The sequence below is a fragment of the Oncorhynchus kisutch genome, linkage group LG26 (genome assembly GCF_002021735.2).
Source record: "Oncorhynchus kisutch isolate 150728-3 linkage group LG26, Okis_V2, whole genome shotgun sequence".
Lineage (NCBI taxonomy): Eukaryota > Metazoa > Chordata > Actinopteri > Salmoniformes > Salmonidae > Oncorhynchus > Oncorhynchus kisutch.
In genome coordinates, this window is record NC_034199.2 from 16,839,192 (window position 1) to 16,857,731 (window position 18,540).

Genomic DNA, 18,540 nt, shown 5'->3' on the forward strand with positions numbered 1-18,540 from the left:
ATTTATCCATCAGTTGTTTTTTTCACTTTCATGCTGGGTTGACCCAACATGTATGTATTTATATATTTTTTTTTTATTTTCCAGTCCATAGGTTATTTTTAGGAGTCATTGCCTATGTGTGGGGTGGCATTAAGATTGTTATTGTAGGCCACCCACGAGAGTAAACGTCCTTCCTCTTCATGTTGCTTACATTTCCTGAAATATTATTGCCTGTTACATATTTTAATACACTACAAATAACATTTGAAATATCATGAAGTGTTAACTAAGAAATATACTTTTGTTGGTAAACAAAAGGTGTGGACTAACAGTGAAATGGTTACAGGCCCTTCCCGACAATGCAGAGAGAAAGAAAATAGAGAAATAATGGAAAAGTGAAGAGCCAGTGTAGTAGGATTCAATCTTAGTCCTGTAATGATGCTTTGCTTGTTTGTTGCTTCATTGGCAGGGCGTAGCAGGAGTTCTTATAAACGTCTGAGTTAGTGTCCCACTCCTTGAAAGCGGCAGCTTAGTACTGACGTTGCTGGTAATCCATGGCTAATGGTGGGGACAACATCGATGCACTTGGCATACACATAGGCACTTGAGACAGTCAACTTGTGTAAGACTCACTACACAACGAAAGTGTCAGTGCTCAACCTTAACATATACTGAAAAACACAACAGAACAGATTAACCGGAATTACATTTACTCTCACAGGTGGTAAAAAAATAGCTATCTGAAAGCCAAGAACCTACTAAGCCACACCTCCAGTCTTCTGATCTCACCGGTGGATCATAGCTCAATAACCCATCTAAGTGGCAACTGACTGGGTTAAAAATAACCCAAAATGTGTTCTGTCCACTCTTTACCCAGCGTTGGGTTGTTTTTAACACACAATTATTTTGAGTGTAGAACCCTTTATCATTCCAGGTAGAACCCCTTCCAGAGAAGGTTCTACATGGAACCCAAAAGGGTTCTACCTAGTACCAAAATGGTACTACAAATGGTTCTCCTAAGGGGAAAGCCAGAGAACCCTTTTAGGTTTAGATAGAATAAGAGGCGCTAAGAGTGTAGCAATTACCTTTGGTGAATGTGTACTGAACAAAAATATGAACGCAACATGTAAAGTGTTGGTCCCATGTTTCATGAGCTGAAATTAAAGGTCCCAGAAATGTTCCACATGCCCAAAAATCGTATTTCTTCCAGAGTTTGTGCAGAAATGAGTTTACATCCCTGTTCGTTAGCATTTCTTCTTTGCCAAGATAATCTATCCACCTGACAGGTGTGGCATATCAAGAAGCTGATTAAACAGCATGATTATTACACAGGTGCACCTTGTACTGGGGACAATGTAAGGCCACTCTAAAATGTGCAGTTTTGTCACATAACACAACGCCACAGATGTCTCAAGTTTTGAGGGAACATGCAATTGGCATGCTGACTGCAGGAGTGTCAACCAGAGCTGTTGTCAAAGAATTGAATGTTCATTTCTCTACCATAAGCCGCCTCCAATGTTGTGTTAGAGAGTTTGGCACTTCGTCCAACCAGCCTCACAATTGCAGACCACGTGTAACCACACCAGCCCAGGACCTCCACATCCCGCTTCTTCACCTGCAGGATCATCTGAGACCAGCCACCCGGACAGCTGATGAAATTGAGGACTATTTCTGTCTGTAATAAAGCCCTTTTGTGGGGAAAAACTCATTCTGATTGGCTGGGCCTGGCTCCCCAGTGGGTGGGCTCCCCAGCTCTAGAAAGAGTCTTGGTGGTTGCAAACTTCTTCAATTTAAGAATGATGGGGCCACTGTGTTCTTGGGGACCTTCCATGCTGCAGAAATGTTTTGGTACTCTTCCCCATATCTGTGCCTCGACACAATCCTGTATCGGAGCTCTACGAACAATCCCTTTGACTTCATGGCTTTGTTTTTGCTCTAACATGCACAGTCAACTGCGGGACCTTATATAGACAGGTGTGTGTCTTTCCAAATGATGTAAAATCAATTGAATTTACCACAGGTGGACTTCAGTCAAGTTATAGAAACATCTCAAGGCTGATCAATAGAAACAGGATGCGGCTGAGCTAAACTTCGAGTCTCATAGCAAAGGGTCTGAATACTTAGGTAAATAAGGTGTTTCTGTTGTACATTGTTAATACATTTGCAAACATTTTGAAAAACCTGTTTTCACTTTTATTCAGCTTTGATGAAATATATTCTTCGTACTATCAAATAACATAAAACAACGACACGGAATTCTAAGCAAAAGCATGTCTTCTAAATGAACTAGTGTAGCCCACAGCCATATGGCATAGCCAGATCAGGACCTGATGTAAGGACACCTCAGAGTATGTTACTCTGTTCTTCTGAAATAGACCACATTTTCTTCATATTATGCTTCTTTTGACCTGTCGAAAATAAATAATGGATTTACGTATGTAGGCTATATTACGTGGATTTATTAGACTTTTACAAATGTAGATGTTCCAAAGGTCTGCATCAGTGGCTTGTGTGGAAGCCAGTAGATGCAATATGTGTTTATGTTAATTAACGGTCAATTACTGTGAGACCGACAATCCCCGGCAGGCGTAATTCGGTGTCCGCCAAAGCTCTAACCGTAACTCAGTAAAATAATTGTTGCATGTTGCATGTTGCATTGTGATATTTTTGTTTAGTGTACATCTGAGAAACAATGCAATGTTTCTAGTTATTTACTTTGAGATATTTGTTTTGTTTTCCCCTGGAATTTGTTCGACTTGAATCCCAAGAAAGTTACCAAAGGGGGAACAAGCTAACTGTATTCACTCGACTACTGTGATGATGCTTTCACTATGTAGTCTCACCTGTAACAACACAGATGTGGTCTGTAATATAAGTTGCAGAACATTCAATACAATAACTATTTCCCAACCCGACATTAATATTTTGTTGATGTCTCAAGAAACATTGCAAAGCAAGTGTAGTTATGAAGAACAAACAAGCACTGCTAAGCAATATTTCAGCTCCATTCTATTTTACAGTCACTTTTGAGAAGCCACATATTAATAAAAAATCTGTTTACAAGATCCGTCTTTTCAAATAGTTTGTCAACGGGACTGCTCTGGACTGCTCCCAATGTGATTATTTTACAGCCTAGTTCTAAAATGGATTATATATTTTTTTCTCCCTCATCAATCTATAGACAATACCCCATAATGACAAAGCAAAAACAGTTTTTTAGAAGGGTCTGAATACTTATGTTAACACCATATTTCCGGGTATTTTTTGTAATACAATTCGCAAATGCGTTACAAAAAAATACCCTGAAATATCACATTTACATAAGTATTCAGATCCTTTACTCTACTTTGTTGACGTGCCTTTGGCAGTGATTACAGCCTCAAGTCTTTTGGGTATGGCTCTACAAGCTTAGCACACCTGTATTTGGGGAGTTTCTCCCAAACTTCTCTGCCGATCCTCACAAGCTCTGTCAGGTTGGAAGGGGAGCGTAGCTGCAAAGCTATTTTCAGCTCTCTCCAGAGATGTTTGATCGGGTTCAAGTCCGGGCTCTGGCTGGGCCACTCAAGGACATTCAGAGACTTGTCCCGAAGCCACTGCAGTGTTGTCTTGGCTTTGTGCTTAGGGACATTGTCCTGTTGAAAGGTAAACCTTTGCCCCAGTCTGAGGACCTGAGAGCTCAGGAGCAGATTTTCATCACGGATCTCTGTACTTTGCTCCATTCATCTTTCCCTCGATCCCGACTAGTCTCCCAGTCCCTGCAGTTGAAAAACATCCCCACAGCATGATGCTGCCACCACCGTGCTTCACCGTAGGGATGGTGCCATGTTTCCTCCAGATGTGACTCTTGGCATTCAGGCAACAGAGTTCAATTGGTTTCATCAGATCAGAGAATCTTGTTGCACATGGTCTGAGAGTCCTTTTGGTGCCTTTTGGCAAACTTCAACCGAGCTGTCATGTGCCTTTTACTGAGAAGTGGCTTCCATCTGGCCACTCTACCATAAAGGCGTGATCGGTTTCCAAATGCACTGTGTCTGTAGCTCTGAGAATTACTGCTCCTTGTTGAAGTTGCACAATTCTCTGGTAGGAGTTGGATACTCTGTGTCTTTATTGGAAGTGGCTTTTGGTTACTATGATGAAGTAGAGTGCTAACACATTAATTTTTTAAAAGTTTTTGTTAAGAATCAGTTGGCCAGAATAAGGACATATTGAGGTTAACCCAAACTGATCTCCTGTCCCATAATGTCCAAACCATCTGTATCCCCATTGTGCTAAAGTACACTATGTCGACCCAAGGACAGACCATCTAAATAGGAGAATCGAAAAATGACCTCTCTCCTAGAGGATACCAATATTTAAAATGTTTTTCAAAGTTCACACACATATGCTACATGCAGTGGTGTAAAGTACTTAAGTAGTACTTTCAAGTATTTTTTTAACTTAAGTCATTTTTTGGGGTATCTGTACTTTACTTCGCTATTTATATTTTTGGCAACTTTTACTTCTACTTCACTACATTCCTAAAGAAAATATTGTACTTTTTACATTCATTTTCCCTGACAACCCAAAGTACTGGATGCTTAGCAGGACAGAAAAAGGGTCCAAATCACATACTTATCAAGAGAACATCCCTGGTCATCTCTACTGCTTCTGATCTGGTGGAGTCACTAAACACATGCATCTTTGTAAATAATGTCTGAGTGTTGGAGTGTGCCCCTGGCTATCCATACATTTTAAAAACAAGAAAATGGTGCTGTCTGCTTTGCTAAATATAAGGAATTTGAAATGATTTATTATTTTACATCTACTTTTGATGCTTAACTATATTTTATCAATCACAGTTACATTTGATACTTAAGTATATTTAAAACCAAATACTTTTAGACTTTTACTCAAGTTCTATTTTGTGACTTTCACTTTTACTTTAGTAACTTTCTATTAAGGTATCTATATTTTTACTCAAGTATGACAATCAGTACTTTTTCACCACAAAAGTACGTGGACATTTCATATGAGTGTATTCGGCTATTTCAGCCACACCCTTTGCTGACAGGTGTGTACAATCGAGCACACAGCCGTGCAATCTCCATTGACAAACATTGGCAGTAGAATGGCCTGTACTTAAGAGCTCAGTGACATTCAACATTTCACAGTCATAGGATGCCTTCTTTCCAAGGTGGATGCCACCTTTTCACAGTTCATCAATTTTCTGCCCTGCTAGAGCTGCCCCGGTCAACTGTAAGTGCTGTTATTGTGAAGTGGAATCGTTAAGGAGCAACAACGGCTCTGCCGTGAAGTGGCAGGCCACACAAGCTCACAGAACGGGAGCGCTGAAACGTGTAAAAATCAGCTGTCCTCGGTTGCAACACTCACTACCGAGTTCCAAACTGCATCTGGAAGTTACTGTTCGTCGTGAGCTTCATGAAATGGATTTACAAGCAGCCGCACACAAGCCTAAGATCACCATGCGCAATGCCAAGCATCGGCTGGAGTGGTGTAAAGCTCACCACCAATGGACTCTGGAGCAGTGGAAGTCCGATGGACAAATCTTGTTTTGGCGGATGGCATGAGAATGCTACCTGCCCCATTGCATAGTGCCAATTGTAAAGTTTGGTGGAGGAGGAATAATGGTCTGGGGCTGTTTTTCATGGTTCGGTCTAGCCCTTTACTTCCAGTGAAGGGAAGTCTTATTGCTAAAGCATACAATTACATTCTAGATGATTCTGTACTTCCAACTTTATGGCAATAGTTTGGGGAAGGCCCTTTGCTGTTTCAGCATGGCAATTCCCACTTGCACAAAGCAAGGTCTATACATAAATGGTTTGTTAAGATCCGCGTGGAAGAACTTGACTGGCTTGCACAGAGCCCTGAGCTCAACCTCACCAAAAACCATTGGGATGAATTAGAACACCGACTGCGAGCTAGGCATAATCGCCCAACACCATTGCCCGACCTCGCTAATGGTCTTGTGGCTGAATGAAAGCAAGTCCCAGCAGCAATGTTCCAACATCTAGTGGAAAGTCTTCCCAGAAGAGTGGAGGCTGATATAGCAGCAAAGGGGGGACCTACTCATGATTTTGGAATGAGATGTTCGATGAGCACGTGTTCACATACTGTTGGCCATGTAGTGTATCTACAGTGCCTTCAGAAGGTATTCATACCTTATTATTCCACATTTTGTTGTGTTACAGCCTGCATTTAAAATGGAAATTCTCACCCATCTACACACACAATACCCCATAATGACAAAGTGAAATCATATTTTTAGACATTTTTGTGAAATGTATTGGAAAAGAAACTCTGAAATATCTCAATTACATAAGTATTCCCACCCCTGAATCAATTACTTCGTAAGATGCACCTTTGGCGGCGATTACAACTGTGAGTATTTTTGGGTAAGTCTCTAAGAGCTTTCCACATCTGGATTGTACAATATTATTCTTATTCTTTTTTAAATTATTCGAACAACAAGCTGATTGTTGATGGTTGCTAGACAGCCATTTTCAAGTTTTGGCATAAACTCTCAAGATGATTTAAGTAAAAACTGTAACTAGGCCACTCAGGCGCATTCAATGTCATCTTGGTAAGCAACTCCAGTGTAGATTTGGCCTTGTGTTTTAGGCTATTGTCTTGCTGAAAGGTGAATTTGTCTCCCAGTGAAACAGACTGAACCAGGTTTCCCTCTAGGATTTTGTGTGTGCTTATGGATTTATTGTGATAATTTTTTACCTTAAAATCTCCCTAGTCCTTGCCTATGACAAGCATAGCCATAACATAGATACACAAAGCGTGGTACTCAGTGATGTGTTGTGTTGGACTTGCCCCAAATATAACGCTTTGTATTCAGAACATTCATTTCTTTGCTACATTTTTGGCAGTATTACTTAAGTGCCTTGTTATAAACAGGATGCATGTTTTGGAATATTTTAATTCGGTACAGGCTTCTTTCTTGACACTGTCATTTAGGTTAGTAATGTGGAGTAACTACAATGTTGTTGATCCATCCTCAGATTTCACATATCACAACCATTAAACTCTAACTGTTTTAAAATCACCATTGCGCTCATGGTAAAATCCTTAAACAGTTTCCTTCCTCTTCGCCAACTGAGTTAAGAAAGACACCTGTATCTTTGTACTGACTGGGTGTATTGATACACCATCCAAAGTGCAATTATTAATAACTTCACCATGCTCAAAGGGATATTCAGCGTCTGATTATTTGTTTATTTTTAATTCTTCATATCTACCAATCGGTGCCCTTCTTTGCAAGGCATTGACAAACCTCCTTGGTCTTTGAATCTGTGCTCACTACTCGAATGAGGGACCTTACAGATAATTGTATGTGTGGGCTACAGAGATTGGGTAGTCCAATTAAATCAAATCAATTTTATTGGTCACACACATGGTTAGCAGATGTTATTGCGAGTGTAGCGCAATCATGTTAACCACTGTTATTGAACACGGAATGAGTCCACGCAAATTATTATATGACTTGTTCAGCACATTTTTACTCCTGAACTTATTAAGGCCATAACAAAAGAGTTTAATACTTACTGATTTAAGATATTTCAGCATAACATTTTTTTGTTACTTTCTCAAATGTTCTAAAAAACTAAATTCCACTTTGACATTAGGTGTAAATCACTGACACAAAATCTCAATTTAATCCATTTTAAATGCAGGTGATTACACTACAAAACATTGAAAAGGTAAAGGTATGTGAATACTTTTTTAAGGCACCGTCTTTTCATTTCTTATTACACTGAAATAATATAATGGGAATGAAATAAAGCGTGTTAGCTCAAATACAAAAATATGCTCAATATACTTCCTTTTGGATCATCTCCTCACAGGTGTGATTACTACCTCTGAGGGTTTAGAGCTTGAGGTAGTCACCTCATTCAAGTACTTGGGAGTGTGGCTAGACGGTTCACTGTCTTTCTCTCAGCACATATCAAAGCTGCAGGCTAAAACTAAGTCTAGACTTGGTTTCCTCTATCGTAATTGCTCCTCTTTCACCTCAGCTGCCAAACTAACCCTGATTCAGATGACCATCCTACCCCTGCTAGATTACGGAGACATAATTTATAATGGGCAGGTAAGGGTGCTCTCAAGCGACTAGATGTTCTTTACCATTCGGCCATCAGATTTGCCACCAATGCTCCTTATAGGACACATCACTGCACTCTATACTCCTCTGTAAACTGGTCATCTCTGTATACCCATCGCAAGACCCACTGGTTGATGCTTATTTATAAAACCCTCCTAGGCCTCACTCCCCCCTTTCTGAGATCTCTACTGCAGCCCTCATCCTCCACATACAACACCCGTTCTGCCAGTCACATTCTGTTGAAGGTCCCCAAAGCACACACATCCCTGGGTCGCTCCTCTTTTCAGTTCGCTGCAGCTAGCGACTGGAACGAGCTGCAACAAACACTCAAAGTGGACAGTTTTATCTCAATCTCTTCAGTCAAAGACTCAATCATGGACACTCTTACTGACAGTTGTGGCTGCTTCGCGTGATGTATTGTTGTCTGTAAATTCTTGCCCTTTGTGCTGTTGTCTGTGCCCAATAATTTTGTACCCATGTTTTGTGCTGCTACCATGTTGTGTTGCTACCATGTTGTTGTCATGTTGTGTTGCTACCATGCTGTGTTGTGATGTGTTGCTGCCTTGCTATGTTCTTGTCTTAGGTCTCTCTATATGCAGTGTTGTGTTGTCTCTCTTGATGTGTGTTTTGTCCTATATTCTTATTCTTATTTTTTATCCCCCGTCTCTGCAGGAGGCATTTTGCCTTTTGGTAGGCCATCACTGCAAATAAGAATTTGTTCTTAAATGATTTGCCTAGTTAAATAAAGGTTAAATAAAATAAACAATGAAGATGTTCTTTTGAATAGCAGACATTCCTTCTGATTTACATGGAGAGGTAGCTGAACAGAGGTCTAGAAGACTGAATATGAGGTTAAAACAAGCACCTCAAATGAAATTAAAACATTTTTTTTTGTCACGAGCCGAATACAACAGGTGTAGACCTTACCGTGAAATCTTACTTACAAGCCCTTAACCAAGAAATAAGAAATAAAACTAAAGTACATTTTTTAAATAAAAAGTAACACAATAAAATAACAATAATGAGGCTATATACAGGGGGTGCCGGTAACAAGTCAATGTGCGGGGGTACAGGTTAGTCGAGGTAATTTGTACATGTAGGTAGGGGTAAAGTGACTATGCATAGATAATAAACAGTGAGTAGCAGCAGTGTAAAAACAAAGGGGGATGGGGTGTCAATGTAAATAGTCAGGGTGGCCATTTGATGAATTGTTCAGCAGTCTTATGGCTTGGTGGTAGAAGCTGTTAAGGAGCCTTTTGGATCTAGAGTTGGCGTTCAAGGTACCGCTTGCCGTGACAATTTTTTGGACCTTCCTCTGACACCACCTAGTATATAAGTCCTGGGTGGCAGGAAGCTTGGCCCCAGTGATGTACTGGGCCGTATGCACTACCCTCTGTAGCGCCTTACGGTTCGGACGGAGCTGCCAATTGAGAATGAAACAAAGCAGATCTGTCCAGTGGTCTGTCAGTCTTAGTGAGAGCAAGAATGTTTCACATTAAATTACTAACAGAAGGAAGGCTGAGAAGGAAGGCTGTAATTATATGTCCTGGCTGAATACAGGATCAAGGAATACACCGAGCTAAATGTGGCAACGTATAAGTAGAAACTTTACTAGACCAATGTCACACATTTTCATTTTATTTGTATGGGGACAAACACCTTGGCCAGGAAGAGCATGAGGAGGAGCAGATGGGTTGGTGCACCCACAGTGCTGGTGTCTCCGTTCTCACCAGGACCCTGGCAAAAGACAAGGAGAAAACGTCTGTCAGGTTTGGCCAAGGTACTTTATGCAGATGACTTGATATGTGTCCTACTAATCTGAAGGATGACTTCAAATTAGTAACGTATGCTTTTTTGTTTTTTTGGGGGTGGGGGTGCATTTGATTTAGGGCATTGCCTGTATATGCTATTTAAAAAAGTTCACTTATCTCGGTGCTAATACCTGAATAAAATATCAAGGAAGCCAGTTTCCTAAAATATATATGTTGTCCTGCGCCTTTCAAATATAAAGGTATTGCTCAGAATCAAAAGACTGGCAAAAAAAGTGCACCCAATTCCTTAAGCATGTCTTCTCTTTAAAAGTCATGGTGATAATCTGAAGTCAAGTGAAAAAATGTGCGTCCTCTAAGAAGATTTTGAATTGGTGTAGGCTAAGAGGCTTAATGCAATCAGTGTTAATCCTTTAATCGGAAAGAACCTTTTCTCGAACATAAAGTGGTGTTCACTTCCTCAAATGGGTGTTTCTAATGACTCTTTAATTGGTAATGAGTGTTTTAGTAGAATACTAGTAGAAATAGCGAGTGATCGGCTCGACGCGTCAGAAGTTCTTCTAGTAGGGATAGCAGCTAATAATAGCAGTACTAAAGTAAAGCAGCATAAGACATTATGTTCGGGCTGTTCAATGTTTCCATTGATCACATTGTTAACAAAGCATGTGACAGATCTACTGAGACTGGTTGTGGAGTGGAGACATATTCCCCTGTTCTTGAATAAGTTGTAATGGATGTTCTGTTGTTCCTGCATCTCCACCCACAGTCTCAGCTACAACCTTCCTTTGTCCTCTCTGCAGCTGCTGCTGCCAGTAAAAAGGTAGGATGGACCCCCTGTGAATGACTCTGAATCCTCTCCTCCCAGCCAGCGGATCACCATGCATTTGTCAGTACAACCCTGATAAGAGGTGAAATCAAATATTTCAGATTTGTCAATTGGCTCTACAGTACATTGCACCAATCTCTTCAGAGCAATGTTGTTTTCCTATGACTCTTTTCTATCCCAGACCTGGTCTGTTTCTTCTTAGAGAGGATGGATTTGCATGTGTAGTGGTGGTGGAGGAAGGCCTGTTTCACTCTGTAGTGCAGATGGAAAGTGGAAGTGGAAGTAAACAGCAGTGTGGTTGGTTGGATTGGTTGGATTCCCTATAAAAATGCATCCAGACATCCTGCTCTGTCTCTCTGGCCTGGTCAGAGAGTGTGACGAGCTCTTTGGTGGCCAGAGTGGAATAGCAAAGCCTTTACACAGCTGTGGAGGCAGATATGGCCCACGTAGTTTAACTACATTTCTCAGTGCTGAGTAAATCCCCTGGCTTTGCCTAACAAGGAGTAGACTGCTTTATTATGACAACAGAAGCCAGATGTCCTATTTTGGCAATTGTTCCAACGAAGAGCAGGGTGATGACTGGACATTATATTCAGCAGCACATCTTTAACACACCCACTTGGAGATCTTGTTGAATAATGCACAAAGGCCTAGTGATCTTTTACTTAAACCAAGCTTCAAAAATGTATTACTCGCAACACTATCTGCATTGAGAGACTGAGCAGAGACTAGGGTTTCAAAGGTAGGTTATATTACTGGAAACTAAGTTTACCAGTAAACTACCAGAATGTTGTTATCTTTCAAGGATTTTATGTAATCTGGCTCCTTTGGGTACTTTAGATTATCACAGGTGTCTGTAATAGTCTCTGGACCTCTGTGACACTTTATAAGATTATTTAAATATAATAGAATGACAAAGCTGTAAACTAAATATACACCATCAATTTAGAGACTACCATTGGTGTTTAAACCACCTAAGGTCGATGTCCGCGTCCCAGTGAATCTAATTAGCATAATAAAAAAATCCCCCCCCAAACATCTGTCAGTTAAATCTAGAGATATCTGGGGGGGGGGGGGGAGGGTTTATATTGGATGCTGCATCCGCCTATGTCGCACCGGATCTGCTGTGAAAGGTTGACAGAGCTAAAGCGGTGTTTGTCAGACAATGAGACAAACCCTGAAAATCTGTCTTCTCACAAAATCATCTGTAGCGTTCCGAACGGCTTCCAAAATATTATGTTCCATGTAGTGAATCTGTTATTCTCTGCGTTTGTATGGGCTAATAGCAGTAAGATCACTTTTTTATTTATTTTTTACATCAAATCATTTTTGAGGATTTTTTGGGGGATACTTCAACGGGTCTTAAAATTAAAAATCAAATAGCTAAATTATCCTTGTTATGACCTTCTTAAAACAATTCCAAATAGCTTAGCAGAACACTCACTTCCCCAGCTTAGACAGGGCTTAGACTGTTTAGTGCCAAAAATAAGTGGATGAATACATGTAAAAGAAAAAATAACAAATGTTTCCTGATCTTTCTTATATCGCTCAGATATATGAGAGATATTTCAGAACAAACTTACTTTTGATAATGTTTGGGGACTATATGCTGTTCCATGTAGTGAATATGGTAATCAATGCATTTGTAAGGGCTAATAGCAGTAAGATCAAAATGGCATGCCCTGACCTTAAAGATTTTTATGTCTCTATTTTGGTTTGGTCAGGGTGTGATTTGGGTGGGCATTCTATGTTCTTTATTTCTTTTTCAGCTCTCAATCAGGGACTGCTGTCTATCGTTGTCTCTGATTGGGAACCATACATAGGTAGCTTTTTCCCACATGGTTTTTGTGAGTAGTTAATTTCTGTTTAGTGTTTTGCACCTTACAGGACTGTTTCGGTTTCGGTTATCCTCTATGTTATTTTTGTGACAGTGTTCAGTGTCAATAAAAAGCATGAACACTTACCGCACTGCGCTTTGGTTCGATGATTCCTCTTCCTCTTCTTCAGACGACGAATACCGTTACACAAAAAAAAAACATTTTGATCAAATCATTTTTGTATATACAGTACCTGTCAAAAGTTTGGACACACCTACTTATTCCAGGGTTTTACTTTATTTTTACAATTTTCGACATTGTAGAATAATAGTTAAGACATCAACACAATAAAATAACACATATGGAATCATGTAGTAACCAAAGAAGTTCTAACCAAATCAAAATAGATTTTATATTGGAGATTCTTCAAAGTAGCCATCCTTTGCCTTGATGACAGCTTTGCACACTCTTGGCATTCTCTCAACCAGCTTCATGAGTTAGTCACCTGGAATGCATTTCAATTAACAGGCGTGCCTTGTTAAAAGTTAATATGTGGAATTTATTTCCTTCTTAATGCATTTGAGCCAATCAGTTGTGTTGTGACAAGGTAGGGGTGGTATACAGAAGATAGCCCTATTTGGTAAAAGACCAAGTCCATATTACGGCAAGAACAGCTCAAATAAGCAAACAAAATGACAGTCCATCATTACTTTTAAGACTTGAAATTCAGTCAATCCGGAAAATTTCAAGAACTTTGAAAGTTTCTTCAAGTGCAGTCGCAAAGACCATCAAGCGCATGATGAAATCGTCTCTCATGAGGACTGCCTGTAAGGGGGTGCGTGCTGGTTGCAGGGAAGTCAGGCGCAGGAGATCGATCTTGGTATAAATGGAGCAGTTTAAATTTGTGCTCAAACTCAGAAAACCAAAATATACAAAATAATACAAGGGGGTACAAAACCCGTCGCACACCAGAACATAACTTGCACATAGCTTACAAACAAACAATCACCGACAAGACATGAGGGGGAACAGAGGGTTAAATACACAACATGTAATTGATGGGATTGGAACCAGGTGTGATACAAGACAAGACAAAACCAAAGGAAAATGAAAAGAGGATCAGCGATGGCTAGAAAATTGGTGACTTCGACCGCCGCCCGAACAAGGAGCGGGACCAACTTCGGCGGAAGTCGTGACACTGCCACAGGAAAGGAAGACCCAGAGTTACCTCTGCTGCAGAGGATAAGTTCATTAGAGCTACCAGCCTCAGAATTTGCAGCCCAAATAAATGCTTCACAGAGTTCAAGTAACAGACACATCTCAACATCAACTGTTCAGAGGAGACTGCATGAATCAGGTCTTCATGGTTGAATTGCTGCAAAGAAATCACTACTAAAGGACACCAATAAGACTTACTTGGGCCAAGAAACACGAGCAATGGACATTAGAATGGTGGAAATCTGTCCATTGGTCTGATGAGTCCAAATTTGCGATTTTTGGTTCCAACCGCCGTGTCTTTGTGAGATGCAGAGAAGGTGAACAGATGATCTCTGCATGTGTGGCTCCGACTGTGAAGCATGGAAGGGGAGGTGTGATGGTGTTGGGGTGATTTTTCTCGTGTAACTGTCTGTGATTTATTTAGAATTCAAGGCACACTTAACCAGCATGGCTACCACAACATTCTGCAGCAATATGCCATCCCATCTGGTTTGCCCTTAGTGGGACTATAATTTGTTTTTCAACAGAACAATGAACAAACACAACACCAGGCTGTGTAAGGGCTATTTGACCAAGAATGAGTGTGGTGGAGTGCTGCATCAGATGACCTGGCCCCCACAATCACCTGACCTCAACCAGATTGAGATGGTTTGGGATGAGTTTGACCGCAGAGTGAAGGAAAAGCAGCCAACAATTGCCAGCATATGTGGGAACTCCTTAACTGTTGGAAAAGCATTCCAGGTGAAGCTAGTTGAGAGAATGCCAAGTGTGTGCAAAGCTGTCAGCAAGGTAAAGGGTGACTATTTTGAAGATTTTAAAATGACTACATGATTCCATATGTGTTATTTCATAGTTTTGATGTCCTCACTATTATTCTACAGTTTTGAAAATAGTACAAATAAAGAAAAACCCTTGAATGAATTGGTGTGTCTAAACTTTTGACTGGTACTGTATATTTTGTTGATACCTCAAGTGGTCTTAAAATTCAAATCAAATAGCTAAAGGATCCTTGGTATGAACTTCTTAAAACAATTCCATTTAGCCTAGTAGAACCCCCTCCCCCGGCTTAGACTCTGCCCAGGCTCTGATGGGTTAATATGAGAGTGTCAGCATAAAATATGTTTTACAAACTTTTATTTACTTTACTATGTCAATATGTATTTGTTGTCAATGTTTTGGTGGCAGTTGTGGAAAAAATGTCAATAGTTGGAAGATTTGCAGCGTGAATTGAAAATAATGTTAAATAATGAAAATGTATGCTTTTTCATTAATTAGGCTATTTTCTCTTGCTCCATATGGTTTAACTACTAGAAAGTCAATGACATTATAGACACAGATATAATAAATTAATCCTATATATTAATATGTGTACATTGTACAGTCATTTTACAGTATAAATTACCAAAGTTACAATTGATTGCCATATATGCTGTTCATGACAAATTACTGGAAGCTTTGGTAAATTATAGATAACTTTGCAATCCAACAGTAGCTGAGACACACGCTGTAAATAACCAAAACCTACAAAAAGGAAGATACACAACCATTTATGGATATTCAGCAAAATAACATAGGTATTGCAACCATGGTGAAGATAGAATGTTATAATTTAGAAAAAGTTGAAATACAGAAAATATTCCTAAATGTCCCTGTTGTAATAACAAATTCAAAGATATGCAATGCAGGAAAACACGATCATCGAGAACAGGACATTCCGTTTGGTCATGGTTCCCTCTTGTGGCCATTCAATTAAATTATTTGAATCTAGGTCACAATAACATCAACAAACACTGTATTTTAATTTACAACATCTATATGCTCAAATATTTAGTATAATCTCACAAAAATCATACTCCACCCTTAAGTGGAGAGTTAAGTGGCGAAAGGACCATATAGGATTGGGCATGATAACTCACCCCATCCATAAAAAGATAAGCCAGTAATCAGGAAGCGAGTTTGCCTGTGTTCCAGTCTGGGGAGAGGAGAGGTGAACTCCCTGTGGTTATGTCTGGAACCCTCTGGTCCACTTCCTGGTTCGTGAGAGGGGTCTCTCAGAGACCAGACAGCTCTGGCTCCGGCACTTCATTACAGTGTTGAAATGTGCCAGAATGAAATCTTTATGGAGTCTGCGGAGAAGCTGCAACAAGAGACACCTTCCGTTCCAGTTCATTAGAGTGTGAACCACTCACATTGTTCCTGACTTCCCTTTACACAGAATGGGCACATAAGAAGTAAGAGCGAGAATAAATCATTGCAGTACTTGTAGTAGTTGGAGCATACTGACAGAACTCTGAAGTAGAAATTAAAAGGCATTTTAAAGACCGTAAGAGGTTATTGCCACATAACCTTCTGCACCATTTTTAGTTTCTATGTATAGTTTTACAGAGGATGATAACAAGATGATAAAAGTACTAATATCACATCATGGAAGTCATAGGAAAATGAACATACAGTGAAACAATCAGGAGGAAGAAGGGTTCGAGTTGGCAATAATACAGTCATAAAGCAGCTTGATTAGATGAAAAACATGTCAATACTGATGTTGCACAAGGTACTAAAGCATGACTATTAGCATTAGCAACGTAATGTTAAGTCAAGGTGAACATGAACAAGTCTTACTAGCATGACTAGCCATCTCAGAGACAATACTGTGGTTGTTACTAAGGCATAATATTTGGTCAGGACAAACAAACAATATTTCCCAGCAAATATTCAAACAACAACGGAAAAAAACTCAGTGAAAGTCATGACCATATTTACAGTGCCTTGCGAGAGTATTCGGCCCCCTTGAACTTTGCGACCTTTTGCCACATTTCAGGCTTCAAACATAAAGATATAAAACTGTATTTTTTTGTGAAGAATCAACAACAAGTGGGACACAATCATGAAGTGGAACGACATTTATTGGATATTTCAAACTTTAACAAATCAAAAACTGAAAAATTGGGCGTGCAAAATTATTCAGCCCCTGTACTTTCAGTGCAGCAAACTCTCTCCAGAAGTTCAGTGAGGATCTCTGAATGATCCAATGTTGACCTAAATGACTAATGATGATAAATACAATCCACCTGTGTGGAATCAAGTCTCCGTATAAATGCACCTGCACTGTGATAGTCTCAGAGGTCCGTTAAAAGCGCAGAGAGCATCATGAAGAACAAGGAACACACCAGGCAGGTCCGAGATACTGTTGTGAAGAAGTTTAAAGCCGAATTTGGATACAAAAAGATTTCCCAAGCTTTAAACATCCCAAGGAGCACTGTGCAAGCGATAATATTGAAATGGAAGGAGTATAAGACCACTGAAAATCTACCAAGACCTGGCCGTCCCTCTAAACTTTCAGCTCATACAAGGAGAAGACTGATCAGAGATGCAGCCAAGAGGCCCATGATCACTCTGGATGAACTACAGAGATCTACAGCTGAGGTGGGAGACTCTGTCCATAGGACAACAATCAGTCGTATATTGCACAAAGCTGGCCTTTATGGAAGAGTGGCAAGAAGAAAGCCATTTCTTAAAGATATCCATAAAAAGTGTTGTTTAAAGTTTGCCACAAACCACCTGGGAGACACACCAAACATGTGAAAGAAGGTGATTTGGTCAGATGAAGCCAAAATTGAACTTTTTGGCAACAATGCAAAACGTTATGTTTGGCGTAAAAGCAACACAGCTCATCACCCTGAACACACCATCCCCACTGTCAAACATGGTGGTGGCAGCATCATGGTTTGGGCCTGCTTTTCTTCAGCAGGGACAGGGAAGATGGTTAAAATTGATGGGAAGATGGATGGAGCCAAATACAGGACCATTCTGGAAGAAAACCTGATGGAGTCTGCAAAAGACCTGAGACTGGGACGGAGATTTGTCTTCCAACAAGACAATGATCCAAAACATAAAGCAAAATCTACAATGGAATGGTTCAAAAATAAACATATCCAGGTGTTAGAATGGCCAAGTCAAAGTCCAGACCTGAATCCAATCGAGAATCTGTGGAAAGAACTGAAAACTGCTGTTCACAAATGCTCTCAATCCAACCTCACTGAGCTCGAGCTGTTTTGCAAGGAGGAATGGGAAAAAATGTCAGTCTCTCGATGTGCAAAACTGATAGAGACATACCCCAAGCGACTTACAGCTGTAATCGCAGCAAAAGGTGGCGCTACCAAGTATTAACTTAATGGGGCTGAATAATTTTGCCCGACCAATTTTTCAGTTTTTGATTTGTTAAAAAAAATATCAAATAAATGTCGTTCCACTTCATGATTGTGTCCCACTTGTTGTTGATTCTTCATAAAAAAATAGTTTTATATCTTTATGTTTGAAGCCTGAAATGTGGCAAAAGGTCGCAAAGTTCAAGGGGGCCGAATACTTTCGCAAGGCACTGTATATCTTAGTACAGTGCCTTCATTCTCCCTGAAAAGCTATAAAACAATTATAGGGGAGAAGAAGAAAAAAAAACTAGCTTGGTACATTTCATGACAGTGGCATTCAAACACAAACTGAGTGATGCTTTTCTCTTTTTCTATTCTCCGTATTGTGGAATTCATAATGTTCTGTATCTTCCAGTTTCATTTTCCCCTTTTAAATTATCTAAATAGTTATAGATGACAGTTACTGTTTTATTTGGATGCGTGAACGAATCAATGACTATTACAATCACTTACAAAAGGCCACAAACATTAAAATGAGTTATAAAAAGCAAGTGACCAAAACAGTTAAGTTCAATACCACTATCAAAAAACACAATCCATTTTCATTTGTTTGGCAATAGCTCCACCAAGATACAAATAACAAAGACACTTGCAGCATCAAACATAATTGGATGTCATG

The 18,540-nt window shown here is 39.8% G+C and overlaps 1 long non-coding RNA gene across 1 annotated transcript; it reads right to left on the bottom strand.

Annotated features, from left to right (window-relative positions):
• Positions 1–9,709: 9,709 nt before the first annotated feature.
• LOC109870823 (uncharacterized) lies at positions 9,710–16,494 on the bottom strand. The gene is made up of 3 exons (XR_002252222.2): positions 15,633–16,494; positions 12,646–12,682; positions 9,710–9,823 (listed from the first exon to the last, which is right to left on the bottom strand). It is a non-coding gene; the product is annotated as an uncharacterized LOC109870823 (long non-coding RNA).
• Between the last annotated feature and the right edge of the window lie 2,046 nt (positions 16,495–18,540).